Source organism: Dermacentor variabilis, chromosome 10 (assembly GCF_050947875.1).
Source record: "Dermacentor variabilis isolate Ectoservices chromosome 10, ASM5094787v1, whole genome shotgun sequence".
NCBI lineage: Eukaryota > Metazoa > Arthropoda > Arachnida > Ixodida > Ixodidae > Dermacentor > Dermacentor variabilis.
Genome location: NC_134577.1, coordinates 34602979 through 34630956, shown reverse-complemented (window position 1 = coordinate 34630956; position 27978 = coordinate 34602979). Strand labels below are relative to the sequence as shown.

Genomic DNA, 27978 nt, shown 5'->3' with positions numbered 1-27978 from the left:
CTTTCTTTACTTCTTCCGGCGTTACCTTCGGGATTTCGAATTCCTCTAGACTATTTTCTCTTCCATTATCGTCGTGGATGCCACTGGTACTGTATAAATCTCTATAGAACTCCTCAGCCACTTGAACTATCTCATCCATATTAGTAATGATATTGCCGGCTTTGTCTCTTAAGGCATACATCTGATTCTTGCCAATTCCTAGTTTCTTCTTCACTGTTTTTAGGCTTCCTCCGTTCCTGAGAGTATGTTCAATTCTATCCATATTATACTTCCTTATGTCAGCTGTATTACGCTTGTTGATTAACTTCGAAAGTTCTGCAAGTTCTATTCTAGCTGTAGGGTTAGATGCTTTCATACATTGGCGTTTCTAGATCAGATCTTTCGTCTCCTGCGATAGTTTGCTGGTATCCTGCCTAACGGAGTTACCACCGACTTATATTGCACACTCCTTAATGATGCCCACAAGATTGTCGTTTATTGCTTCAACACTAAGGTCCTCTTCCTGAGTTAACGCTGAATACCTGTTCTGTAGCTTGATCTGGAATTCCTTTATTTTCCCTCTTACCGCTAACTCATTGATCGGCTTCTTATGTATCAGTTTCTTCCGTTCCCTCCTCAGGTCTAAACTAATTCGAGTTCTTACCATCCTGTGGTCACTGCAGCGCACCTTGCCGAGCACGTCCACATCTTCTTTGATGCCAGGGTTAGCGCAGAGTATGAAGTCTATTTCATTTCTAGTCTCGCCGTTCGGGCTCCTCCATGTCCACTTTCGGCTATCCCGCTTGCGGAAGAAGGTATTCATTATCCTCATATTATTCTGTTCCGCAAACTACTAATAACTCTCCCCTGCTATTCCTAGTGCCTATGCCATATTCACCCACTGCCTTGTCTCCAGCCTGCTTCTTGCCTACCTTGGCATTAAAGTCGCCCATTAGTATAGTGTATTTAGTTTTCGCTCTGCCCATCGCCGATTCCACGTCTTCATAGAAGCTTTCGACTTCCTTGTCATCATGACTGGATGTAGGGGCGTAGACCTGTACAATCTTCATTTTGTACCTCTTATTAAGTTTCACAACAAGACCTGCCACCCTCTCGTTAATGCTATAGAATTCCTGTATGTTACCAGCTATATTCTTATTAACCAGGAATCCGACTCCTAGTTCTCTTCTCTCCGCTAAGCCCCGGTAGCACAGGACGTGCCCGCTATTTAGCACTGTATATGCTTCTTTTGGCCTCCTAACTTCACTGAGCCCTATTATATCCCATTTACTGCCCTCTAATTCCTCCAATAGCACTGCTAGACTCGCCTCACTAGATAACGTTCTAGCGTTAAACGTTGCCAGGTTCATATTCCAATGGCGGCCTGTCCGGAGCCAGTGATTCTTATCACCCTCTGCTGCGTCGCAGGTCTGACCGCCGCCGTGGTCAGTTGCTTCGCAGCTGCTGGGGACTGAGGGCCGGGGTTTGATTGTTGTGTTCATATAGGAGGTTGTGGCCAAGTACTGTACCAGGGTGGCCAATCCTGCTCTGGTGAGGGAGTGCGTTACCGGTTCTGGTCACCGGGATCAGGCCACACTCCAGGCCTGTTTGTGCAATTTTATCAACACGCGGATTTTTTTTTAATCCGGTGGAAAATTGCTGGCACCGGGATTCGAACCACAGACCTCTTGCACGCGAGGCGGGTGTTCTACCTCTACGCCACCGCTGCACCTGTAATGTGTCTGTAATGCCGCTGTGTAATGCCGCCACCGCTGTGTCTGTAATGCGACGTAATTTCGTGATAGGTGGTAAGAGGATCTTTGAAGGGGCAATCCTGTGGCAGTGCCGGACCGTTTTGTGAATTCACGCGCCAGGCAGTTGGCCCGCTCGTTAGGGTTGCAGCCCGCTTGCTTAGTTATATCGTTCACGTGGGCTGGGAGCCACGCTATACTATGACTTCCAGTTTCTTCGCCCGTATATAGTAATACGAAAAGATCTGTTGACGATGCCGGCTGCGTGTTTAGAAACTAGAGCGGACGAGGAAGCCCTGACCGGCGTGCGCTAGTCGGAGAAAATGGTCGTCGGTCCTTTTGCGGCTTGAGGAGCCAAGGCTGTCGCGGTTTCCTCCGCCTCGTTCGCGCGTTTAGATTGACGCGGCGCTGATAAGTGTTCAGAGCCCGTGAACGACCGAGATTTCAAACCTGTCTTCGCTGCCGTATTTGGTGGCGTCGACGAAGGGTGGTTCTAGCTCACGCTCTTCTGCGACCTTCGTTATATAACGGGTGGTTGTTCCTCGGTGCGGGCTCAACCTTTATACCTTCCCGGGCTAATTTACACAGGGCGTGTCTGTCAAGCGGTGCCTTTATAGGGAGTATATCAGCTTCATCAAGAATCTTAATGCCCGTCTTATTTGAGGAAAGCCTGGAGATATGTGCAATAAACTGTGCTTCGATTAATTCGTCTGTGGCATTGTGAATTCTGAGTTCGAGTTTTACCGTGCTGGCGGACTGTGCAATACCGAGTATTCTTTTGACGCCGGACGTGATGAGCGTGTAGAGTTTGTTCTTTTCGACTTTGCTCCATTTTGAGGAAGAGTGCCGTGTAAGTAATATAACTCATGAAAAAAGCTTGGAAGACCCTGAGTAGGTTGTCCTCATTGAGTCCTCCCCTTTTGCTTGCAATTCTAGTGATGAGTCTTAGTATATTTTTCGTCTGCGCGCCTAGCGCCTATAGGCTAGCTGCATTGATTGCGTGGCTTATTTTTGGGAGTTCGGCCAGCCTTTCGGAGGGTTTATGCATGGCGATATTGAATAATAGTAGCGGGAATAGGACCGAGCCCTGAGGGGTTCCGCAATTGCCTGGTTCGTAAGGACCGCCCGAGATCGTGCCAAGTCGAAGGGACGCTTTCCTTTCCGATAGGAACGAGAAAGTGAAATTAAAGAATTTCCGCCCTAGGTTGAGAAAGGAAATTTTGTTCAAGATGTGTAAGTGAACCACCTTATCAAAGGCCTTAGGGAGGCCGAGTGCAATGACTCCTCGTACGTCGCGCGTCTCGTTCTCGAATGTGGATCTTTTCAAGAGGAGCATTGCGTCCTGTGTGGAGCCTTAAATACGCTCTGTCCTCCCTAGATCCCTAGGTGAGGGAAAACGGCAGTTCACCGCCGACCAGTTCGGAGCGTCCAAAGTCATCGCAGCCGATACGCCTCTGAAGGGGAGGGTTTACGCATTCACTTCTGCACAGGTTGCACTGACCACACCAAGGTGAGAGGGTTCTCGCAGACACGGTGCTTGAACCGAGCAGGCGCCTCTTCATACTAGCGTTGACTCCACAGACAATGGCCGCCGCGTCTGTCATCGACTTCTAAGCCCCGTGAGACGGCCGCAAGACATCTTCTCCCAGAAAACCTATTACATTATCCCTAAATAATCCGTGGTTTTCTATGTGTTCGACAATTCGATAGTGTACTGCATGTTCGGCAACTTTACCGATGCACGATGTTAGAGAGATGGGACGCGGGTTATTTATGGGCAGAGATTTCCCCAGTTTGGGGATGAGCGTCACGTTGGCGGTCCGCCATATCGACGGGACCTGCCCCGAGTTCTGCACCTCGTTTATCTCTGCCGTTAGGACTTCGATGGCCTTATCGTAAAGGTTACGGAGGAGTTTGTTGGTGACAACGTCTGGCCCCGGGGCCGATCTTCCATTTAAGTTGAAGAGTACGAGTCTTATTTCCGATGATTTCCGAAATTGTGAAAGGTTGGTCTAATTCTGGCCTGTCTAGCCCCGCGTAACCCGCTCTCGCGTTTATGCCTTACGAATCTCCTTGACGTGTAGGTAAGTTCGCGCCAGGTCGTTGAAATTACTTCGTTTGTGAGGCCAACTGGCCCGAGGTGACCTGCTTATGTATGAGCCTATCGACGGCGAGATTTAACGCGTTCCTAGACTGTTTGTCGTTGAGATGGCTTTTGAGATGGCTTTGGTTGAGATGGAGAAGCAGATTCCATTTACTACCTGTTCTCATGCGACCATCCGTTTCGTTGCATGTCTCGTCCCACTACTGAAGGGTGTTAGGAACGGCCTGCAAGGGTACCGACCTACAAAAATTTCCCAGCAGCTGCTGCTGCGGGGTGGCGAGCTTCCCGGAAGCTATCGTGGAACCCTTCCCCAACTGCTGCGGCGACTCGCTTTGTAGGGGCGACAATGTGCCGCATCAACACCCCTTCGGTGCTGCTATATATGACTAAACGCAATCGGCGGACAAAGTATTGTTAGTGGATTCGCCGTCGCGGTCATGGCTTGTTTGAAGCGGCGTAAATTCTCGGAGATGTCTTGCGGGCGTCTCACGGGGCTTAGAAGTCATGACAGACGCGGCGGCCGTTGTCTGCGGAGTCAACACTAGGATGAAGAGGCGCCTGCTCGGTTCAAGCACCGTGTCTGCGAGAACCCTCTCACCTTGGTGTGGTCAGTGCAACCTGTGCAGAAGTGAATGCCTAAACCCTCCCCCTCAAAGGCGGATCAGCTACGATGAATTTGGACGCTCCGAATTGGTAGGCGGTGAACTGCGGTTTTTCCTCACCTACAGATCTAGTGAGGACAGAGTGTATTTAACGAGCCGTTGGCGGCTCCTCAGTGTGCATTTCTCTTTCAGTCATGTTAGACTGATGAACTGTAACGTTCTCATGTAGACACTGTAAATAAAACGTCATCAGCGTGGATAAGTTGGACGACGGCATGGGCCAGCTACCATCTATTTCATGCCCGACCCCAACCATTACAAGGGCCAGTTGTATGGAATACCACTCTATTTCCTTCTTTATTGACGTAAGTTTTGATTGTAGTCGGCGATTTAATTTCGGCGTTTACCACCTCTCCGAAAGAGCGTGTTTGACCTCCAGGAGATACGCTAACCGCGAGTCCATATTGGGGACTTCAAGTTGTGTGCCGATTCCTGTGGTCGCGTTTTTGGCGGCCTGTTTAAGATTGGCAATGAGATCTTTGAAGAATTCGCCTGAGGGGGCCGTTTCGGCGCGAATTTTGCGGAAGAAATTCCAATCTACGTACTCGTATTTGACCAGACGTTTGGGTTTGACCTTCACCGTGATTTAGAGAACGTAGAGGTAACTACCCAAGTCCTCCTGGAGATGATCCCACGTCTCGTCGATATTTTTGAAGAATGCGAGGTCTGGCGTTGTGTCACGACTAGTGGTTTAAAGTCTCTGTTCCTATCTGCAGGCGAACTGTAGACGTTAAGAACAAAGACATTCGCCTTGCTCGATCTACTGGGCACAAGCTCAATCAGTTGTGCTTCTAGTCTGCTCCGATGTTTTGGAACGGTGTGCTCCACAACAGAGACGCTCTTTTTAAATAAGGCGGCGATGCTTCTCCCCGTTTCGCCTTTGGACGCTACTGCGCGATACCCCAACAGAGTAATCTTCTTCTCCGCGAGCGTCTCCTGCAGTACGATGACTTGTGGCTTGTCTGCCACAGATCTGACGAGCTGACGAAACGGAGCCTTGTGCCTCTTGAAGCTCCACTGCCAAATTTTGACGGTATCATTTGTGATCGCCATCTTGTTTACTGTGAAATTTTCAGAACCCTTTGGCGCCCCCGTCGGGATTTGATCCGGTTGGGAGCGGTTCAGTATCTGTTGTGTACTTTTGGTCTGAGCCCTAGGTCTTTCTGGTATAGCGTTACTCTCAACTCTATGGCGGAGAGAGAGAGAGAGCAAATGATAAAGGAAAGATAGGGAGGTTAACCAGGACTGAGCCCGGTTGGCTACCCTACACTGGGGAAAGGGAAAAGGGGACGGAAAGATTAAAAAAGAAAAGAAAGTCTACTGGGTATATCGTTCGGTCACTCAGTCCAGATCACAGACGCTGATTCAACCCAGTAGCCTTCAAATATCGCAGCAGAGCTTTTGTGGCCTTTTGTAGCTGCGATATGCGAGGCCATGGTCCCAAGATCTTCTTCAAGGTGAACGGTGTTCTATCTAGCTGATTGAGAGCTGTGCAGAGGTCATGTCTTTCGTTTTGAAAAGATGGGCAGTAGCACAGTAGATGTTCTAAAGTTTCCTCGGCACCGCAGGCATTAGAGTCGGCGCTATCAGTCATTCCAATCAAAAACGTATATGCATTGGTGAATGCGACGCCCAAGCGTAAGCGGCACAGCATTGTTTCCTCATTTCGCAGAAGCCCTGGTAACAGCCGCAGTTGCATAGAGGGGTCGAGGGAATGCAATCGTTCTTGGGTGAATTCAGGTGTGTGCCACTTCTCTAATGTCATACGGTGTGCTACCTTGCTTAGGTGTTGGGCTGCGTCGATCGGTCCGCGATAAAGGTACAGAAACAAGGGTTGCTCCTTCGTGTGCTTTCCTAGCAGCTTCGTCAGCGAGGTCGTTGCCGGAGATACCGCAATGGCCAGGCAGCCACTGAAACACGACGTCGTGTCCTTTCGCTATCATACGATGGTGCATTTCTCGTATCTCCGACACTAGTTGTTCACACGACCCGCGACGAAGAGATGACAGAAGACATTGTAAGGCCGCCTTCGAATCGCAGAATATTGCCCACCGATTAGCGGGTTGGTTGTTAATGTAATCAACGGCACCTCGGAGGGCAACAAGCTCCGATCCGGTCGATGTTGTCATGTGAGAAATCTTGTATCGGACGCTAATAGATCGTGATGGTATAACCACTGCGCCGGTGGAGCTGGTCTGAGTGGAAGAGCCATCCGTATATATGTGGACTCGGTCAAAGTAGAAAGTGTTCAAACAATCCAGAGCTGCTTGCTTCAGGGCCAAGGTAGGCAGGTCGGTCTTCTTTCTTATCCCTGGAACCGTGAGACGCACTTGAGGTTGTTTTAAACACCACAAAGCTGAGGTTGAACGTGCTGAGGGTGTGAAGCCGGATGGTAGACAGGCACGATGGATGCTGACCTCGTTGGAGAAGGACGCCTGTGGTCGTCGTTCTGGCAGGCAGGCAAGAGAGCTTGATTGCATGCGTGAAACATGACGAACATGGGCCCTAAGCGTGTCGATGCTAATGTAAGTCGTGATCGGATGGTCTCGAGCCATTATAATGGTTCCTGCTGTTGAGGCGCTCCGCGGAAGTCCTAGGCAAACACGTAGTGCCTGTGCTTGCACGCTCTGTAGTTCTCGAAGATTTGACTTGCATGTTTTAGCAAGCACGGGAGAACTATAACGTAGCAATCCGATAAAAAGTGCTCGATATAACTGCAGCATGGAGCCCACTGACGATCCCCATGTTTTCCCGGCGATAAACTTGAAGACATGAACAATAGATGTGAGCTTCTTCTTCAAGTGGGTAACATGAGGGCTCCAAGAGAGGTCCCGGTCCACAATGACACCCAAAAACCGTGGTTTCTCTTGTAGGAGATAGGCTGGCCATTAATGCATACTGGATAACGAGACATTGGTTTTCGTTTAAAGGCGACTAACGCACATTTTTCTGTTGAGATGGTAAGGCCTTGTGTGTGAAGATAGTGAGATGCCTGTGTCTGCTTTCTGCAGCCTTGCGCGAACCTGCAGACGAGTGACCGCTGATGACCAGATGCAGATGTCGTCGGCGTAGATTGAGAAACTCACTGTGTCCGGTAGGGATTCGGCCAGCCCAGGAAGTGCGAGGTTGAAAAAAATAGGGCTTATAACCCCACCCTGGGGAGCTCCTCGGCATATGTAGAGGTCGGTAGTCGGACCATCTTCCGTACGTACGAAAAAGGACCTTTGTGCCAAGTAGTTTCTGATCCATCGATATACTCGCCCTCCTAGTTCAATTGTCAAAAGTGCGTCTAGAATGGGTTGGTGGGAAACGTTGTCGTAAGCGCCTTTCACGTCCAGAAAGAGCGCTACTGATAATCGTTTCCAAGATTTTTGCTGTTCTACAGATGACACTAAATCGATGACACTGTCAATCGACGAACGGCCTCGTCGAAATCCCGCCATAGAATCAGGGTAAATCTTGTGGTGTTCTAGGTACCATTCGCGACGCATGAGGATCATGCGTTCCATGAGTTTCCCGACGCAGCTGGCAAGTGCTATAGGCCGATACGATGCCAGTTCGAGCGGCGACTTTCCTGCTTTTAGTAGCGGTACCAGGCGGCTGCGTTTCCACTCCTGTGGGACGACACCATCTTGCCATGAACTATTAAAAAGGCTAAGGAGTTCTCTTCATGCTTCTCGGCCTAGGTGGCGCAAAGCAGTATATGTTATGCCATCGGGTCCTGGTGAAGACGAACACCTACAGAGCGCCATAGCAGCTTCTAACTCTTCCATAGAGAATGGAGCCTCCATACTGGTATTTCGTGGACCGGGGATGTCGCTTAAAGCCATGTCGGGGACCAAAACTGTGCCGCCGGCGATTTGCGCGCAAAATTCCTCTGCAACGTCTATCTCACGGCGGTTTTGATAGAGAGCGAGGGCGTTAAAAGGGTGTCGTTGCTGGGGTCTTGAGCAAAGACCTCGTAGGGTACGCCACACACGGGACAATGGCTTGCGGGGGTCTAGTGACTCGCAAAAGCATTTCCATCTTTGATCCGCTAGCTTATCTATTCGGCGTCTTATCTTCTTTTGCATGCACCGAGCTTCTCTGAGGTCAAGAATCTACTTTGTGCGCCTGTACCTCCTTTCAGCACGGCGACGTATTGTACGAAGCCTTTCCAATTCAATGTCATTCTCTGTACGCTTTTTCGAATGTGTGGAGCAACGCGTGCAATCTTGCATTGCGTGTGCAATTATGTCTTCTAATCTGCGTGCGATAAGTCTCTTGCAGGTGTCTTCTAATCGATCTTGAAAGACTGACCAATCGATTTGGCGAGATACATCCGGTAATGCGGCGTCTAGACCATTGATTCTCACATAGGTCGGAATGTGATCACTTCCATGGGTTTCAATATCAGTCAACCACTGCACGCTCGAAGTCAGGCAACGTGACACCAAAGTCAAGTCAAGGCAGCTACTGTACGTTGTTCCTCGCAGAAATGTCGGACTTCCGTCATTTAGAAGACACAGGTTGTGGCCTGATGCAAAGGATATTAATGACCTGCCCCTCGAATTTATCCTGGGGCTTCCCTATATATGGTGGTGAGCGTTGAAGTCCCCTGTTATTATCCAAGGACCGGGAGTAGTAGCCATAATATCTTCTAGTCTTTTGCTGTCAAACTGACTTGTTGGGGATAGGTAGACGCCAATAATAGTAAAAGACAGCCTCTTCTTTTTGACGCTAACACAGACGTATTGGTTACCGTCGTGTGGCGCTACGGGTTGCGAAAAATACGTTAGGTCCTTGCGAATGTAAACCAGAACCTTACTACTACGGGCACACGTTGTTGAAACAAAAGATTCATATCCTGATAGTCTTATGGGGGCTGATAAGTTCGGTTCACAGATCACCAGTATAGGAAAGTGGTAGTCAAACACGAACTGTCGAAAATCCGAAATACGTGACCTTAGGCCTCTCGCATTCCGTTGGAATATGGAGGCACTTCTGACATCATCCCGGAACGATCCCCGTTGCTGTCGATGAGCCATGGTTCTGCTGTAGAAGTTCTCAAGCACTGGACTTCTGAAGGCTCGCTAGAACCGGATTGATGGCATCCAGCACTTGCAACGCACTTCGAGCTGTTGGTGTCTGTATCTTGTCCAGAAGAACACGAATAGCACTCACCAGAGAGCTGAACATGACAACAATTTGCTGATCTTGGTCCGTCAGTCTATCAGGAACAGTCGAAGTGTCCCTTGCTGTAGAAGTCTGATTTCGCTCAGTAGGAGCATGTAGCCTCGGGAGTGCAGGCCACGCGTCAGCAGCAGGGCTGTTCGTTGCATCTTTGTCCTTTGTGCTGACTGCGTTTGGCCTGGGCGGAAGAGTGGGTGGCAGTGTACGTGGCTGGCGCTCTACAGAGGCTTTGGAGGTTCGTGATCGACGTCGGCGACGCGATCGTCGCCGCCTAATAGATGTTGCTGCTTCTCGGTGAGACGAGTGGTCTCTAACCATTTTCCTCAATATTGCCATTTCCTTGCGAATTAAAGGGCATTCCTTCGAGGAGGCGTCGTGAGGGCCGCTGCAGTTAGTGCACTTCAGCACACTGGCTTCGCGCGTGTTAGTGGTGTGGGGCCCAGTGCAGCGAGAACAGACGGTAGTGTTTTTGCACACACTACTCACATGCCCAAACTTCATGCACTTCCAGCACTGCAGCGGTTTTGGTATGAAGGGGCGAACTGCGTGTCGGAAGTGGCCCACTTTTACATGCGATGGTAGGGATTCGCCTTTAAATGTGATTTTGACACACCGTGACGTGCCGAGACGAAACACGTTTGTGATGATGGTGTTTTCTGTAGCTGGCTTGATTAAGATCGACAGATCAGAGTCGACAATGGTCTCGTCCACATCGTAAATTACGCCACTACTGATTTGTTTGCCCAGCGGAATGTGATGGCGGACTTTCATCCCGTCAAGTTCCGCGACATTGCGCAAAGAATCCAACGCAGCTGCGTGTTCTACGTCAATCGCTAGGACATTCTTACGGGTGTTCACTCTGATGTCTTTGATTTCATTCCGAACCAGTGCCTCTAGATGTGAAGACACGGCTTGCCTGTTGAGGCGTCTCAGGTTGTCAGTAGCGAGAACTGGCGTGAACATGATGGTGAGCTCCTCGGTATTCCGCGAAGATCTCACGGTGGACTCACTCGAATTCGAGGATGCGCTGAGAAACCTTCCTTTGGCTTTACGACTCCGCACCAGCTCGAAGGCGTCCTCGCAAGAATTGTCACCGCTGACATAGTACTGCATGGTGCCGTCGCTGTCAGTGTCGCTCTCGGTGCCGTTGCGCTACTCAGGGTCTTCTCCAATTTACCCTCGTTTTTGACGGGGGAACCCGAGGCTGCGGACGGGGTCTCGCTGACCTCGGTTATGTCGCCCTCTTCTTCCTCCTCCGTGTCGCTAAAAGGTTCCGGGCTGAGCGCCTTGCGTTTGGCTGCCGGGCTAATGATTCAGGGTCACTGTTGCTAACATCGTGCCGGTTTATGAATTTTCCTTTCATGCTGCTAAAGGGTTCCGCAAGCTCTGCGAGCTCGCGTCTAAGTGTCCTATTTTCCGCTACGAGCGCTTGGATACGGGGATCGATCCTATGCTCTGGCTGTGCCTCACCTTTTGTTTCTTTGCTTGATGCGCTCTTCTTCCCAGGCGGCTGCGTCACCTCCTTGACCTAGTCGACCCACGTGGCCCGCTTGACGGATTGGGAGAGGGAGCGGATTCTCGTTGCCGTCGGTTTGGATTCTCTCCTTCTCGAGGGTGAGCGCCCTCCGGATTGAGATCGGCTACAGAGCACGGAGCCGCTCCACGCAGCTGGTGCAGCCGACGAGCTGTCGCCAATTGCGGTGACGTCAGACTCTTCGTGCAGTTGTGCGTTCCTTGCTGTACGTTGGCGCCTTCTGCGTAGGCGTAGTACAATGTACGGTATTTCATAGCGCTTTTTTCATAGCGATTTCAGATGGCGGTATACCTCGCCCTAGGGAGTGCATGAATGTTCTTTCGTCGTCCGCTTTTGCTTTTTCGCAACCGCGGCATTTACTTCTCTCGTCCTCGCGGCTGATGGAAACGTCGGCACGGCGGCCTACGGGGCTGCAAGCATGGCAAACGAAGATTTGGCGTTGGTATAGAGAACATGTCAGCAAGGCCATGCCGCATATCACGTGGTTGGGCCCACGCATACCTCTGAATAAAATCGCGGCTACGTGCGAGTTCTTGATTCGTCTGGCTTCTCGTGACGTGGGATTTCTTTCGTTCTCAATCATTTTGCTCAGCTTTCCTTCGCCGTGAGAGGGGTCGATGTGTCTTATTACGTCTTTGCACGTATCCTCGGGGGCGGCGATGTACGCCCAAACATCGTAGGCGCCGTACTTGATATGGATTTTATTTAGTCTCGCATAGGCCCTCGCATTAGAGGCGTGCGGGGTAACCGGGTCTTAGGCGTAACCATTGACCGTGACCTCTGCTGGAGTCCTCATGTGGCCTACCTAAAGAAGCGCCTGATGAATATTTCTAATGTGTTTAAGTTTCGTGGAGGAAAGGTCTGGGGTACTTCAGTACATGCAATGATGCAACTGTACAGGAAGCTCTTTCTTAGGTATTTGCGATACAGCTTGCCTGTGCTGACCAACACCTGCAGAAGTAATATCCGTACAGTCGAAAGCGTCCAGGCCCAGGCACTCAGAGTGTGTCTTGGATTGCCGCGTTGCTCGTCAAGGGCTGAAACAATTGCCATTGCACACGATTTCCCAGCCAAGACCCACATATTCATGGAAGCGCTCAGAGCACACGTAAGACGCCTTACTCGGGCCCCTGCCCATCATCTAGCCTCACTGCCAGAGGATCGACCACGTGCTTCCTTTTGTGAAACAATCCTGCCCTATCGTGCATACCTTCCATCAGGTTACACAGCTCCAGCGAAACTTCCGTTTCCACCATGGTGCTTGGCTCAAGCAAAGGTTCGACTAATGGTACCAAGAATACGAACAAAAGCCCAACTCTCGTCTCCAGTGCTCAAGCAGCTTTCACTGCTCTTGCTGTACGAGACGTACAACGAGCATCATCATCTTCATACTGACGCTTCAACCACGGTGAGTGGGTCTGCGCGATCGGTGGTCTTTACTACAAAACCCTCCACCATAAAAATTCAACTATCTCACCAGACTACATCGACTGCCGCGGAGCTTGCTGCTATTCGTTGTGCACTTCGTGTAATTTCTGAAGAACTACCCAAGAAATGGAGCGTGTTCAGTGATTCCAAGGCTTCTCTTCATTGTTTGGTTTCTGCCTTACGCCGAGGACCCCACCAACAACCAGTTATAGAAATCAGACTTCTGCTTCACCACCTCGTCGAGCAACGACACGACATCACGTTACAGTGGATTCCAAGTCACTGTGGCATAATGGGCAATGAACATGCCGACGCAGCAGCACGATTTGCACATGAGGAAGGCTTGCAAGAATCCATTCCATTGTTGTGTTTAGTACAACAACCGTAATGGTGCTGTTGAGAGCACAGAGGGGGGGGGGGGTGTTTTCATGGAGTTTGGTCTGGCGTTGTGGAGAGCATTGGGAGGGTGCTCACTTTCACCGAAGTGATTGGCGTTTATTTTCGGTCACTCCGTGAGCTTTCTCAGATCCAAGAAAAGGAAAGACCAGCGGATAAAAGGGCGGCACAGCCATTTCCTTGACCCAATCAAGGACGTCACCCAATCAGCACATCGCATACGTCGAGAAGCTCGACTTCTGGATGTATTATCTGGCGGCGGGGGTGCTGTTGTGCCATACTACGAGCACCACGTGGCGACCACGAGGTGACAACAGCGCCCAGCCATCTCCGCGACGAATCAAGAATTCGACGCGGGCGAGGTGATCACCCTGCCCCACCTGGTTCCTGCCGACGAGAACTCGCCCAAACCGATTCCTGCCGACGAAAGAGTCCGTCTTTTGTCCTCCACCCCGAAGGTGGAGGACAAAATGCAGTGGGTTGACAACAAGGCTTTCGCCAAGCATATTTTAGAATTTCGAAAGTGTCTTCGGTAAGTTTTTCTGCACTTCATTGTGCTAGTCAGCGCTCATTCTGACTTAAGCTTCTTTCGGTTGTTTGAGTTGTCGTTGCCAGCTCCAGTCCTCAGTGACGTGGGCCCCCTCACACGAGGCACACTTTGGCTCACACGGGTGTCCGTCTACAGGGTTTCTGAGCCCGCAAATTCGGCACACTCGCAGGTTGGGCTGTGGTCAGACGTCTGTCCGATGTCCTTTTCCATGGCATGTTTTGCACACCTCAACAGTAGCACGGTAAGGATGACACAGGAGTTCTTCCCGTTGTAGTACACCACCCGAGGTAGCGACGGGCCGTAGAAAGTAAGGGTGGAGCTCTTTGTTTCGCCGATCATTCTTGCTTGTGTAAGTTCGACGCCTTGACTGCGCATACGTATGTTCGCTATGATGGTCTCCGGTGGCGTTCGCGGTGGAAGTGCGTGTATAAATCCTCGGATAGCTTCCTCTCCGGTGGCAGCGTATACGTTAACGTCATGCGAACGTCCGTTGATAGCGAGGGAGCGAACTCGGCGTGCCTGCTCCGCGACCTCCTTACTCGATGTGGAAAGTGTGGCGATATTGGAGCAGGGTTTTGTACGGAGCTTAAATTGCTCACCTGTTATTTGGTAATCGCAGGCCGTGAATGTTTCTAGACTATTTGCAACTGCGCAGCACATGACTATGTTGGACGCTGTTTTCAGCCGGAAAGGCCCGGCCGCTCAACACAAACCTGCGGCGCTCGAATATGCTAACACCGCGGATAACGACTAAGAAATGACGACTAAGCCATGAATACAAGGGGATGACGACCATGGAACGACCATGACGGCATAATGCCCGCAGTATGACGACGACGCAATGACGATTATTACATGACGACGATGGAATAATGACGACGATGCAATGACGATGGTAGAACGATGACGAGGACACTTTACGACGACCGCTGGACGGCACAGGAATGATGCTGTATTGATTTCGATGTTATGACGACATATGAATGACGATGCTGCAAGATATCTTTATGACGACGCTCGAAAAACAAATGTAGGACGACGACGACGGCACGCCGATCGTGAGATGACAAAGCTGGAAATATGGCAGAATGACGACGATGAAACGACCACAACAGCGTGGCCACACAATGCAATGAAAAAGTAATGACAATGAAATGACGGCGACGGTATCACGAAGGCGTCCTCACGAGAACGGTGAGACGACGCATATGACGTAGGAATGACGACGACGTCACAAGGACGAAAATGGCAGGATCAAAATGAGATGACGATTCTCCAACAATGATATTCTGAGGTCTAAATTACGACGACGACAACATATTGCGATGGCGACGACTTTTGACGGTGTCTAAATGACGCCACCATCGCAATGACTGCATAACAACTAATGCGTGGCGATTGCATGACGATGAAGCAATGACGTCGATGGCATTACAACAGCGGCGTGGCAACTATTGAATCACGGTAGCATGGATACGGTGGAATTACGAAGAAGGAATAACGTGAAAGGAACGATGAAGGCAGTATGCCCACAATTCGAACGCGGTTCTGAAGTGACGACAACGGTATTACGGCAGCGTGAGAACACCGGCATGACGACAAAGGCATGATGACGACACCACGACGACAGGTGGATGACGAGGCTGGAAAAATGACGACATCGCGACCACGTCGGCATAAAGACGACCGTATATGACAACTAATGAATAAATTACCATGAGTGACGAAGACCCAATGACGACTATATCATGACAACCGTGGCATGAGCAACGATGGAATGACAGCATGATTACGGCGGCGTGAAAACTTAGGAAATTATTTGTTTTCGTTGTCATTGAAGAGTGACGTAAAAAGGCTAGAAGGATAGGCACAAAATGGGTGAGCCATGCGAAGAATGCCAATCGCATTAATATATAAACAGACGGACTGCCGTCCATCTTGGGAGAGGTCCAGAACACCGTGTTACGACGTCTAGCGCTTCCGCAACATAACTTGCTGTTCACTACGCCGCTCGTCAGGGTAAATACTTTCAAGCCATGTTCTCTCGAGCAATAATGGATATTTCGCTCCTCTGGATTGGACAGTTCTCCAACACGAAAATAAAACTACGCGTCCTTGTGACACTTTTGGTCCACACTCCTATACAGGCACTATGGCGTACCAAATTGCTGAACTGTGCTACAGACAGAAGAGCGTAGGAGACCAGGAACCATAGAAACTTACAAACCGTGTCATGGAACCTCCGAAAAGCAACGAGGATACGCGTGCTTAGACGCAAACCTACTAATACGACAGCAATCACAGGGCGACCGAAGAGAAATTAACAATAACCTAGCGATAACCAATTTAACGCACCAATGGTACGTTTCAATGAAGTTGATCAGTTATTATATTATGAAATTATTGCTTTGGAGACAATTTGGCACTTCCGATGTATGAGTTCCACTAATTCGATAAGTGAACCCGCCATAAACAAGCTGGTCAATTTGTAAGGCTGCCACGAAAAAAGGCAAACCACAATTTATTGCCTCCATAAGACGCTGCAATTACAAGTACTACTCTGGTTTCAAGCATCTATAGACCATGGACGGCTGTGCGGAACTCTCTGGCAGGCGGAAATCTCTTCGCACTGATGCCAGACGACCACGTCTCCCAGAACATGGAGTCGTGAAGTCCCCCTTCTTCGACGAATCACAGAGTCTCGCCGTGGTAGATCCCCTGTCAGTTGAACTGCTTCGCCTTCTTGGCGATGACGTAGAGTTCGGGGTCAACCTTTCGCTTTGTTCCTCGCAAAATCCTGATCATCTCCTTGGCGCAATGCCTGGCTCCCGGCTCCAGAAACGTGTACGCCGTACACGAATCGCCCGTCAAGTGCGACGCGTGGCTGATCCGGCGTGCGTACACCTCGGCGCTGCTCGCGCAGTCGTGGTTGACCACGTAGCGCACGCGGTCTGAGGGCAGCTCCCGCCCCGCCACATCGGTAGCCACCAGCACGGGTGTCTCGCCTCGGCTGAAGGCAGCAACCGCCCAATCACGGGCACGCTCCGTCGTTCCTCCGTGAATGCCGACGACGGGCCAGCCTCGGAGCCGCAGCTTGGACACCAGGTCGTCTACCCGCTTCTTAGTTTCGGCATACACGATGACCTTTCTGACTGCCGCATCCTCATGCCGACTCAGGACGTCCTCTAAGAGCGCCACCAATCTCGCCTCTTTCTCCGACTCGGCACAGACGCAGACTAGCTGCTCGACGCCCTCACGGTCTGACAATGTCCGGCACTCACCGACGTTGACCTCGACGTAGTCCTTGAGAAAGGCGTCGACTAACCGATACAGCTCCTTGGGTTTCCTAGACATCCACATCAGGGTCTGCCTATTGGGCCTTAGGTGTTTGGCGAGGGAGAGGATCTGCTGCTCGAACCCCATGTCAACCATGCGGTCCACGTCGTCCAGCACGAAGTACGTACACCGCACTAGGTCCAGCTTACCCTCCTCCAGAAACGTGTGGATACGGCCGGGCGTCGCTATGCAGATTTCGAAACCGCGACGGAGATCCCTCAGTTGTTGATCCTTCGAGCCGTCGGAACACACGCAATTTGCGCGAACGCTGGTGTGGCTCTCGAATTTTCCCACGAGCCGTTGGATATGGCGTGCTTTCTCTGGTGTCGGTGTCAACACGAGGGCTAGAAAACCCTGATGCGTCCGCAAGGGAGGCTGTTTGACAACGTGGACGATTGCCGGAATGAGGTAAGCCAAGGTCTTGCCTTGGACTCCGGCTCCGATCACGGCGAGAAGGTTTCTTCCCTTGAGCGCCACCGGCCAGCACTGCGCCTGGACCGTGGTTGGCGAGGAGGTGTTGTATCCATTCGCCTCAAGGGCCTCAACTACGCAGGCGGGGAAGTTGGCCTCGTGGAAACGCAGCAACGGCCTGTGAACGCCGCGCCCTTTCACGGTGATGCGGTTTTCCTTGCGGTACTGCTCCACCTCATCGGGAGAACGCCACGCCGTCCTGAAATTCTCTCGGTAGAAGTTCCTCTCGAAAGGTTGCAAGTTCATTTCCCGCCAGTTCGGAGACGCCGTTCGGTGGAGGGGGCCGACGGCGGTGACGGCGTCTCTTCTCCTGGCGATGATCCAAGCCGCATTGTAGTTGTCTCCTCTCGGCATGTGGTGCATATACAAAAAATCACGATGCTGTTGGATTTCGAATAGACCGGCGTTATCGGGGACGGGAATGGGCGGCAGCGGTTCGTTTGGGCCATTGGGAAGGTTCTGCTGCTGGCCTACGTCTAGCCCGAGCTCAAGAAAGAGCAGGTTTGCCATATCCGCGACCTTTCGATCTTGGTGCTGCAGCGATGAAATTGTTCTGCCCGATAACTCGCACTGGCCCAAGATTTCGCCCGCTTCAATCGACCTCCCTCCAGCGCGTCTTCCTCTTCTTCGCCTCTTTACGAAATGGTCTATCTCTTCCGTCTCATCCTGTGCACAGAAAGTTCCATGGCTACCTTGCGTGTATGTCACCTTGGTTCATCTTCAACGGCTTCAAATCGACTGTCATTTGGTGCATGGCAGTTGGGCGGCAGCCACGCGTTTGATGTAGCAACACTCTATGCTTAAGCTAAATAATGCCTCTGGAAGGTCCTGATGATGATAATAACAATTATGGTGAATATCATGATGAAGATTGTAGATAGTGCCACATATCCACAGGGGCGTACCGACCAAGACGCAATGAGAAAAAGGAACGGCAGAACAAATAAAAAAAAAACATTTCGCAGTTTCGCCCGAAAGGCGAAGGATTGATTGCGATAGCAAATTAGTGGACAGCTATACGAAGTAAGGGTAGTAGTTTTACCGGCCGCAGAAACTTGTAAACATAGGCACATTATCCAAATTAACAAGCATGGTGTTACGCGCTGTTGTGCCATTACCACCAGCCCGGATTCCGAATCTACAAGATGCCGAATCGATCCTGCGAACGCCCTTTGGACAAACCCGGGGCTGCGCCGAAAGGCATATAGCGCCCTAATTCTCCCTTGCCAAGTCAAGATGGTGAGCCGTCAGGCAGCGGAGTCCTGCGGAGAAGCATCGGCGAGCGACATGTCCAAACGTGCAACCAAGTGCCAGACAGCCCGGCGCCGTACCTCCCTTTGCCTCGAGGTCACCGCGCCCGTCAACTTTGAACCGGGGGGCCAGCGCGGTCGCTAGTTGGACCTCTCGGACGACCGTCGAGTGCTGGCTTTGTATTGGGCCGTTTGAGTGACAATGGTCTCTCGGGGCATTATAAGCCGCGACGCGACCGCCTGGAAAACCGGATCCGCCGACCCACCGGGAGCAGCGTGCCGCTCTCGACTGGAGTGAGATGTGTCACGCGTTTTCGCCGGACGTCGCCGTGCGGGAACAGTCGCGTTTGCTGTGAGCTGTCGGCCCCCGTGCCGATCCGATCTTGTCCTGTATAGTGACCTATATGTAATGTATAAAGTCCCTTTCGTTATTCTCACCGACGCCTGACTCGGAGTCTTCGCTACCAACGCTCTGTCACGAAACGGGTGACGAGCGCTACAGGACCACCTCAAAGTCGTAATAGTGGTGCCAGCGGTGCAAAGTCGTAACAGCACCCACAAGAAAACATGAACACATCAAACTCGATCCCCACCGAAACTCGCTGTCAAATCGTTGGTGTGAGGAAGCACGGCAGCCGCAGCGAGCGAAGTGACATTCGTGTTGTCCATCGCTTCAAAGTGCGCGCAGAGAACACAGAGCACGCACAAAGCTATGAACCCCTAACGCAGATCGCTCTCAAAATACGACCGCGCAACCAGGCGCTGCCGGCGCATGCGCAGTTACTGCCGGAGTAGAACCAAGGGCGAACAGTGCGGCTAGTTTCGGTATGGTGTTCTAGAAGGGTTCACTATAGTTTCGGTATTGGCAGTAAAGCGTCGCCATGACACTGGTGGCCAAAGGAAAATTTTGCGTATGCCGCTTTATCATTTCAAACAACATAACAATAAAGTGAAGTCATGTAATTATATGCAGAAATAAAAATGTGGTTTTGGCTATTTTCTTTTTCGGCATCTTACATCGTTATTTGGTCACTTCATTTATTGTGCCAATGGCGGCGCTTTCGTTCATCGTTTCGGCTGCCATTTTTTTTGTCTGCTCCGGCCGCTTTATTTGCACGTGCACGTTTTTTCGTATGCTGTGCATTTTAAACTTTGTTTCTGCATCTTCAATTGTTCTTGCAATGTCGGAAAAACTGAGCAAAGGTTGCAAGGCTTGCTGCGCGGCTGCGTGATGTGGCAGCTCGGGGAGCGACGCAAGGGCGAAAATTTTCCGTTTCCCAACTGACGAGAGGTAAGCACACCATTCCTGGAGTCATTATGAAGAAGCAAGCGCTGTGCTTATCAAAACAGCTATAGGACGTAACGAAAGAACTTCAGCGCCTGTTTTCAAGTGAATATCGTTTTTTTAGTTTTGCGCGACGCATTTTACTGCGATGTCGTAAGAAAATGAAGATACTTGGCCGATTGACGCTAGCTGAAACACCGACGGAAATTTCGTTTCAGTATATGTGAGCGGTTGCCCTTCATTTCTTCTACGAGTAGAAAATTGCAATTTATATCTGCCGAAGGTATTTGAATGCTTGCTGTAGAAACTGGTTACGCTGGAGAGCTTTCCGCCGATCAGTTCTTTTATTATATTACCACCTTTGAGTGGTCATGAACACGGCAGAACTAAACATAGATCAATTACGTAGGAGTCACCGTTTGCGTTTTCAATTACAAGAAGTCAGAGTTACTTATGTGACGACGTACGTTCGCTTCACTTTCCAACCTGTACGTAGAAGGGCAGAATTTTTTTCTCGCTTCTTCGTACTAGCTTTGGTTTCGCTTTTAGGTGTTCTTTAATCGTGGCCACGCGGTATTTTTGCACATTCTTGAGATGTGACATATGGCGAAATGACGCTGAATAGGGAGTTCTGGCGGGGATGACATGGGGGCAGATGTATAACGGCTGCGGCCTTTTCTTGGACCACTTCAAAGGAAGGGACCACGCCGACCCTGTCGCGGTCGACTATGCCGACTGTTGGAGTGAAAGGGCGGTGCCTGATCGATCGAGGCAAGGAACACAAGCTATAAGTGCTTGCCAACTTGCGCTTCTGCAGTTAATTACTTTCGTACAAAACTACTTGGCAGGGGACGGCGCAAGTGCCACGAGCACGGCCAGCGCTGCCTTTTCCTCGTCGTTTGCTACAACGTTAGGTGCCCTATGATGTTACGCGTCGAATCTTGCTCCACGTGCGCCAGGAAACCGCGCGCGTGTCACTTCCTCGTTATCGCTTGCTCGCGTGCGATGCGCGATGTTCCCGATTATAGGCTAAACTAAAGAGCCGAACAGTTTGCGCTGACGGTGAGCGAATTCACGTTCTTAAAACGCCGGGCCTAACTTGGCGCTAAGGCGTGCGACCATTGATAGTACGCGGCGAAGCTAGTTAATGCCGCGCGCTGCCACCCTATCCCTAAGCTTGGTTTGCCGCCTTATAGCAAGAATTGTTACGGAAGGAAAATTGCAGTGCTGAGTTGCCCAGCAGCTTTAAACAATTGGGAGTTGGTATTGCTCTTATGGGTATCTTGCAGAAAACTCAAGCCAAAGTAAACAAAACACTCAATTACCTAATCCTTAACAAGATGAATCAAACCTTTCGTCGATCAAGAAAACCAGCTCTTAAAACTGATGCCGAGTATTCTCAGTCAGCTATTTAACAAGCAGAATTGCGTAACATGTTACATAAATATATAGCAGCACTGAAACTTGGAACGTTGATTAATAAATTTTGGGGGCGTAATTCAACTTTAAATCCTGCAGTCTAATATAATAGAATTAACCTGCATGGATTAAAAGTACTATTTTAAGAGAACAGTTCCGTTTTTTGTCACGTAGACTAGAAATTTGATAAAGAACAGCCCCTTTTATATCCTGTTTCCATAAAAGTGAAGCGATGTCATATGGTACGCGTGTTTTGCAAATGGAACATGATACTCAGACATAGACTGCAGGGCGCTGCGCTTGTCCTGTGTGCCTGTGTGTAGTGTTCCTTTACACAAAGCGCCACATTGGCAAACATTTGCCAACTAACCTGACAATATGTTCTGATGATATATCTGCTTTTACAGATCCTACCCTGCCGCAGCGAAGCAAAAAGCGAAAAATATACTCACCAGAGACCACAGGCGTCATCAGCGTACTCGGAGATGATACACAAAGGTATCGCAAGTCAGCGAAGATAAACAGCTGCCGAAAGATTACCACGAAGGAAGCACTAGAGAAGTTGATGTATCATGTGATCTCGGAGTTCTAACAACTCTTGCAGCGCCAGGTGACGCTCCGTTATCGCAAGAGGAAGGAAAGTACATGAACAAATTTTTTCCAGAGCACGTTGGTGTGGTGAGCAGTTGCGCGGTGTGTCCACTGTATTGAACAATAAGCTGGACTGCAGTCTACTACAAGTAATCGTTTGCTCTAATAAGTCTCGCATAGGCCTGCTACAGTAGTTCTGCTATGCGTGGCTTATGCTGCGCATAAATGACGTCAATCTGGATCTCTAAAAAAACAGCGTGAGAGAAAACCCGCTGCAAAATGAAAGCAAAATAAGACTGAAAAATTAAAAAAAATTGCTTACTGATATTTTATTCTTGTAATTTCGACAGCACTTAAGGTGGTCTCCTGATTAGCCTATATTTAGGAAATATTTTGGCATATTTCTATATTTGCCCAAACATTACGCAGCGTATTTTTTGTGCAGACAAGCATTGCTGCCACGCTTGCCGTCTCCTCTTCAAAGATTATTACGTAGCTACCATACATATATCTTGGGATGCTAGAATCTTGTTGAGCTTACTTCAGTAATGTTGTGCAAGTACTAATGTTGCTCGACACTCTTCAGTAGTTTCATAAATATAGCAAAAGTGGGAAAGGGTTAGGTCTCCTTTCCGCAAGGTCACGAATAATCTTAACAAGAACGGAAAGCATGCTGCGCCAGAAACGATTGTTCTAGAAAAGTTGAAATGCTTCCGCCTCGTTATTGTGTCGGCACCGAAAATCTCATGACGGCTGACCTCGAGGCAGTGATGAAACTCGTAACATAGCTCTAACGCCTCTCTTATGCTTCCAACAGGTCGTATGAAACTGAGCCTATAGGCTCTGTTAAAGGAAGTGTGCAATGTAAATTCATCGCATTAAAGGAATGTCTTGAAAACAATTCAAAAGACAGTTGTTCTGAGGAGGTTGTCCTGGTGCATTTAATGCTGCCGACTTGCGTTGCTTTTACAAAATACTTCTCCATGTCCCGAAGCTACTCGTTCAATATTACCTTTGTGCATCACTCTTTCGTTGCCCAAGCTCTACTGACGATCAACCACCGATAAACACATGCTTCTCCTGGATTTACAGCTTTTCAACCAAAAAGAGCTTAGCGCTATTTGTTGTTGTCTTGGAACTGTGCCTTTATGCCTACATGAGGATAGAACAAATGAAGTGTATTAGAAATTTGAACAAACATCTACAATATGCTCACGAGTAATTTCGTATTGATACCGTGTTCACAATGTTACAGATCTGAATGGAGCCCTAGTTGTCTTACATGTTATATTGCGAAACAAAACTGCATATGAAAGAAGGCTACAGACATTTTCAATATAATGTGCTGAATATTTATCGGCGGAGAGCTATTGCAGAAAATTCACTAGGGATAACATCTTCGGACTAGCAAGTATACCCGTTGTATGAAATAAAAAAGGAAGTTTTTGTTGCTGGTATACGAAAAATGTGGATCTGCTGCTCTTGATAATCTTTTTTTATTGTTCTCAAATTAACTGTTGCGACAAAAATTGCTTTGGTAGAGTTGTGTTGTGCACAGCAAACAAACATGGCTTCTGTGGCAATTTTCTCTTTGAGAAATTATAGGAAGCTGTCTTGCGTATGAGCGATCGTAGTACAGAGTGCTCCCATTTGTATTGACTATTGAGATACTCAGCTCTACATTATTGTATTGCATATCGAATGGCTTGCTGTGCTATAGCTCGAAAATAAAAACAGTGAATAAACCAGATTTTTCTACCTACTTATGTTTTGCTGAAACAAAACAGCCGCGTGGCATGGCATACTGCCTCGCACCTCTTGAACACGAAAAGATAAGTTTTCACACAGGCGAGTTGAATGTATGTTGTAAGAAAAGAAAATTAGAAGCCGAAAGGCGTTGAAAACAAAATATGAAACAGGAAAATTATCTGAAAAAAAATTAATCCAAGCGGTGTTGGTTACCGTTGGCACCTGCAGAGAAAGTCGTGCAGCAGACAAGCGGGATGGCGTTTCCCCGTGCGCATCAACAAAACCGTTGCCATGGAAGCAAGCTTGATTTTCTTTACTTTTTTTTTTCCTCAAGAAGTTTGGCCTACCAAGAACCAGGGGAAAGATTGGCGCTCGTGCAAAATTCCCGTTTACCTGGGGGGTTGGGCGGAGGTATACCAGCTTACCTAGCCGTGGTAGAGGAACAGCCTCCCCCCCTCCCTCCCTTCTCACCGCTACCCCCGGTGCCTCGCAACGTTGAGTGCGTCGCGCACGACGGGAGACGGCGCGCTTCCTTCACGCTTTCGTGATTGCCAGGTTTTACGTGCCAAAACAACGATCTATTCCTAAGAATCCGACGGCTGCCCTTGAGAACAACACTACTACCTGGCTGTTCTCGCTCGCCTCTAAAAACTTCGTATCATCGATGTCTTAGCCACAATGGAAGAGACGAAGCATGCGTCCAGCGCAGCTTACCTATCGCAGTCCTTTGTCTCTCAGTATCCTTGGCAAGTTGGGAGGACAGGCCCAGGATTCTTCGGACCACTTGCTTATGGTCAGATGGCCGGAGCACTATCACCGCATATATTCGTGCTCGGAATGTTCCGGCAAAGGTAGCACGACACAACGCTTCCACTGCTTCTTAGGAAAAGCGGCGTCTCGTTCACACCGGTTTTATGAAAAAAACTGTAGTCTGCACAAACATGCGTCGCTGCAGCCGCCTTCTGCTGCCGGTGGATCACCGCCGTGGCCGCTGTGTAAGGTATACACACCTCAGGCGCGAACAAGCAGCAACGAATGCTATTCAGATATTCAGGCTGCCCGCAAAACAGACCGACGACGATGGAGCTTCGTCCAGTGAATAATCGGCGCAGCATGCCAGCGAAACGCAGAGCGAACTGAAATGGTCTCGGTCATCGCCATGGCAACCGCCAGACAGTCCGCTCGTTTATCGCGCACAGTACCGGCGCGAATCTTTCAGCCTTGTCAGCGGTCAGGGCACCGTTGTCTTCCGGGCGTGGCGCTAACAAGATGCGACGGCTTCGCGAGTGGCAAAAAATATGGGACAGTGCTAATGCTTATTCGCAGCGCGGGATTTGGAACGTACTATTTCCGTCTCCAACGATCGTGGCACTGCAGAACGCCGAAGACGCAACGCCAAACGGCAAACTTTATGTTACGGACGCCACAGTGACACGGGCCACCCACTGACGACAAACTGCCGCTTCGTCATTCCGGGCTCTGTACCGGCCGTTACGATACCGTTTCGAAACAGGTTAAAGCGGCGTTCACACGGAAGCGAAGTGTGCCGTCCCCCGTAGTACCTATAGGCAAGTGCACATATGAAGAACGATCCCGGGCAAGAAGCTGACGAAAGTCCCCAAATGTTTATTTCGCAATCCGCGCAAAGCACACGACCGCTCGTGTAAGTACCAAGAAAAAGCTCTCCTGCCAGACGCTATGCCTGACGTCACGGATGGATGGATGGATATTATGAGCATCCCCTTTGGAACGGGACGGTGGGTTGCGCCACCAAGCTCTTGCTACTCTGCCTAATATCCTACCTAGGTTAAACAATGAAAAAAGAAATCTGAACTTTCTGAACATTCTGAACTACCACGCTCAAATTTTCTGATCCCCTATTGCGAACTGTGCTTTTGTACGTCTTCGTCTTCTGGCGTTTCCTTACTTTTCTTCCACCAATCCTCCAGTCGCCTCTTACTAATGTCTATTGCGGACATGTTTGCTTTACCACTGCTCCCTCTGAACCCAAGGGCTTCAGGAGGCCAGTGGTGCCTAAATCGACCGCTGGGTAGACGTCCTCACATTCTAATAAAACATGCTCCGTAGTTTCCCTAGCTTTACCGCAGCAAGCACATGCTTCTTCTTCCTTCTTATATCTCGCTTTATCGGGGCGTGTTCTAGGGCATCCCGATCTCGCTTTGAAAAGTAATGAGCTTCCCTTTGAGTTATCATACATTTCTTTCCTGATTTCGTTTTGGCCTCTTAAGTAGTTACTCATGGCAGGTTTCTTTTCCATTGCCACCACCCATGATATTAATTCAGCCTCTCTGACTTTCCGCTTGACCTTCTTTGTTGCTGTGTTGTCCACCCTACAGGCCGCATACTTGCTGCTAAGCTTCCTAGTTCTTTTCCTCCACTGTGAATCAATGTTTTTCCTGTACAGATACCTGAACACTCTCCCAGCCCATTTACTTTCTTCCATATTCCTCAGCCGTTCTTCATACTCAATTTTACTGCGAGCTTCCCTCACTTCAAAACTAGTCCAGCCCATATCACCCTGCACAGCTTCATTTGTAGTATTCCCGTGAGCGCCCAATGCGAGGCGACCCACTGACCTTTGGTTCCCGTCGAGTCCTGATTGTACCCCTGATTTATAGCAAACAACCGCATTTCCAAAAGTAAGTCCTGGAACCATTACACCTTTCCACATACCTCGAAGGACCTCGTACCTATTGTATCCCCATAGCGCTCTGTGCTTCATTATGGCTGCATTTCTCTTTCCCTTTACGGTTATGGTTTTTTCCTGTGTTTCGATATATCCATTACCTTCGTTTATCCATATACCAAGGTATTTATATTTTGTTACCCGAGGTATTTCTTGGCCCTGTATCTCCACTGTCTGTTCACTGTTTTCATTTAATACCATAACACCTGATTTTCTAACAATAAATTTCAAACCTAAATTGTTACCTTCCTGTCCACAGATATTAGCCAGACGTTGCAAATCACTTTGCTTGTTAGCTAGCAACACAATGTCGTCCGCATAAAATAAACCTGGGAGTTGTTGCTCTTTTACTGCCCCGCCTGTTTGTATGAGAGATTAAAGCCGATGTTACTTCCGTCTAGTGCCCTCTCCATCCTCACCATGTACATCATAAACAGCAGCGGGGATAAATAAGGGCACCCCTGCCTCAGTCCCTTGTTGATATGAACTTTCTCCTCGCTCCTCATCCCTTCCCATTCAACGCGAACGGTATTTTCTAGGTAAATCTCTCTCAAAAGCTGTAAACAATCGTTACCTATGCCTTCCCCTTCTAGAATATCCCACCAAATGTTACGGTCTACATTGTCGTAGGCTCCTGTAATGTCTAAAAAGGCCACATACAACGGTCTGCTTTCTGCTTTTGACATTTCAATACACTGAGTAAGAACAAACAAGTTATCATCCAAACGCCTACCTATTCTGAAGCCATTCTGAAGCTCTCCCAAAATTCCATTATTCTATGCCCATGCTTGAAGCTCTAATTTGATTGCCTGCATTGCTAGCCTGAATATTACCAATGTAATGGTCAACGGTCTGTACGAGTGAATTCTGTCTTTCTCCTCCTTACCTTTATAAATTAAATTCATTCTACTTTGTCGCCAACTGTCTGGTATTCGTCTATCTTTTAAAGTTTTTTTTCCACTGCTTTCACCTGAGCTTCCTTACTTTTTGGTCCTAGTTCATTTATCAGCCTAACGGGAACCTCGTCTAGCCCTGTGGTTGTGCGCTTAGGAATTTTCTCTTCCGCTTTCGTCCAGTTTAAATTTGTCAGCACCAGCTCCTTTTCCACTTGGGTCTCTTTCATGCTCTTTTTTTCATCAAGTACAACCTCGTCATTGCCTTGGAAAGATTCGGCTGTTGCTTTTCGGATGTAATTTATTGCCGCTTCTCCTTCCAGTCTGTTTTCATCTTCGTCCAGGATATGTTGTATTGTTGTTGACTTCCTGCCTAATAATTTTGTGTGGTTCCAAAATATTCTAGGTGTGGCCTTCTTTTTCTCACGTATTTCTGACAACCAACGTTCACTTTCACCTTTTAATTTTGCTTGCACCAGTATTTGAACCATAGACTTTTTCTCCCGGTATATTTCCCATTTACTGGTTACTTCATCCTGTGGCAACTGCGCCTTCTTTGCCTGCTTGTGCTCTCGAGATGCTTTCTGTCGTTCGGCGATCGCTTCTCGTATCTCCTTGTTCCACCAGCTTTTCGGTTTCTTTTTTTTTTCAACGAGCATGTTGTTTCTCTTTCCGTATTTCTGTCGTTATTACTCTTAGAA

The 27978-nt window shown here is 49.2% G+C and overlaps 1 pseudogene; it reads right to left on the bottom strand.

Annotated features, from left to right (window-relative positions):
- Positions 1-16297: 16297 nt before the first annotated feature.
- On the bottom strand, positions 16298-17893 carry LOC142559200 (putative ATP-dependent RNA helicase DDX5 pseudogene; annotated as a pseudogene).
- Positions 17894-27978: the final 10085 nt, after the last annotated feature.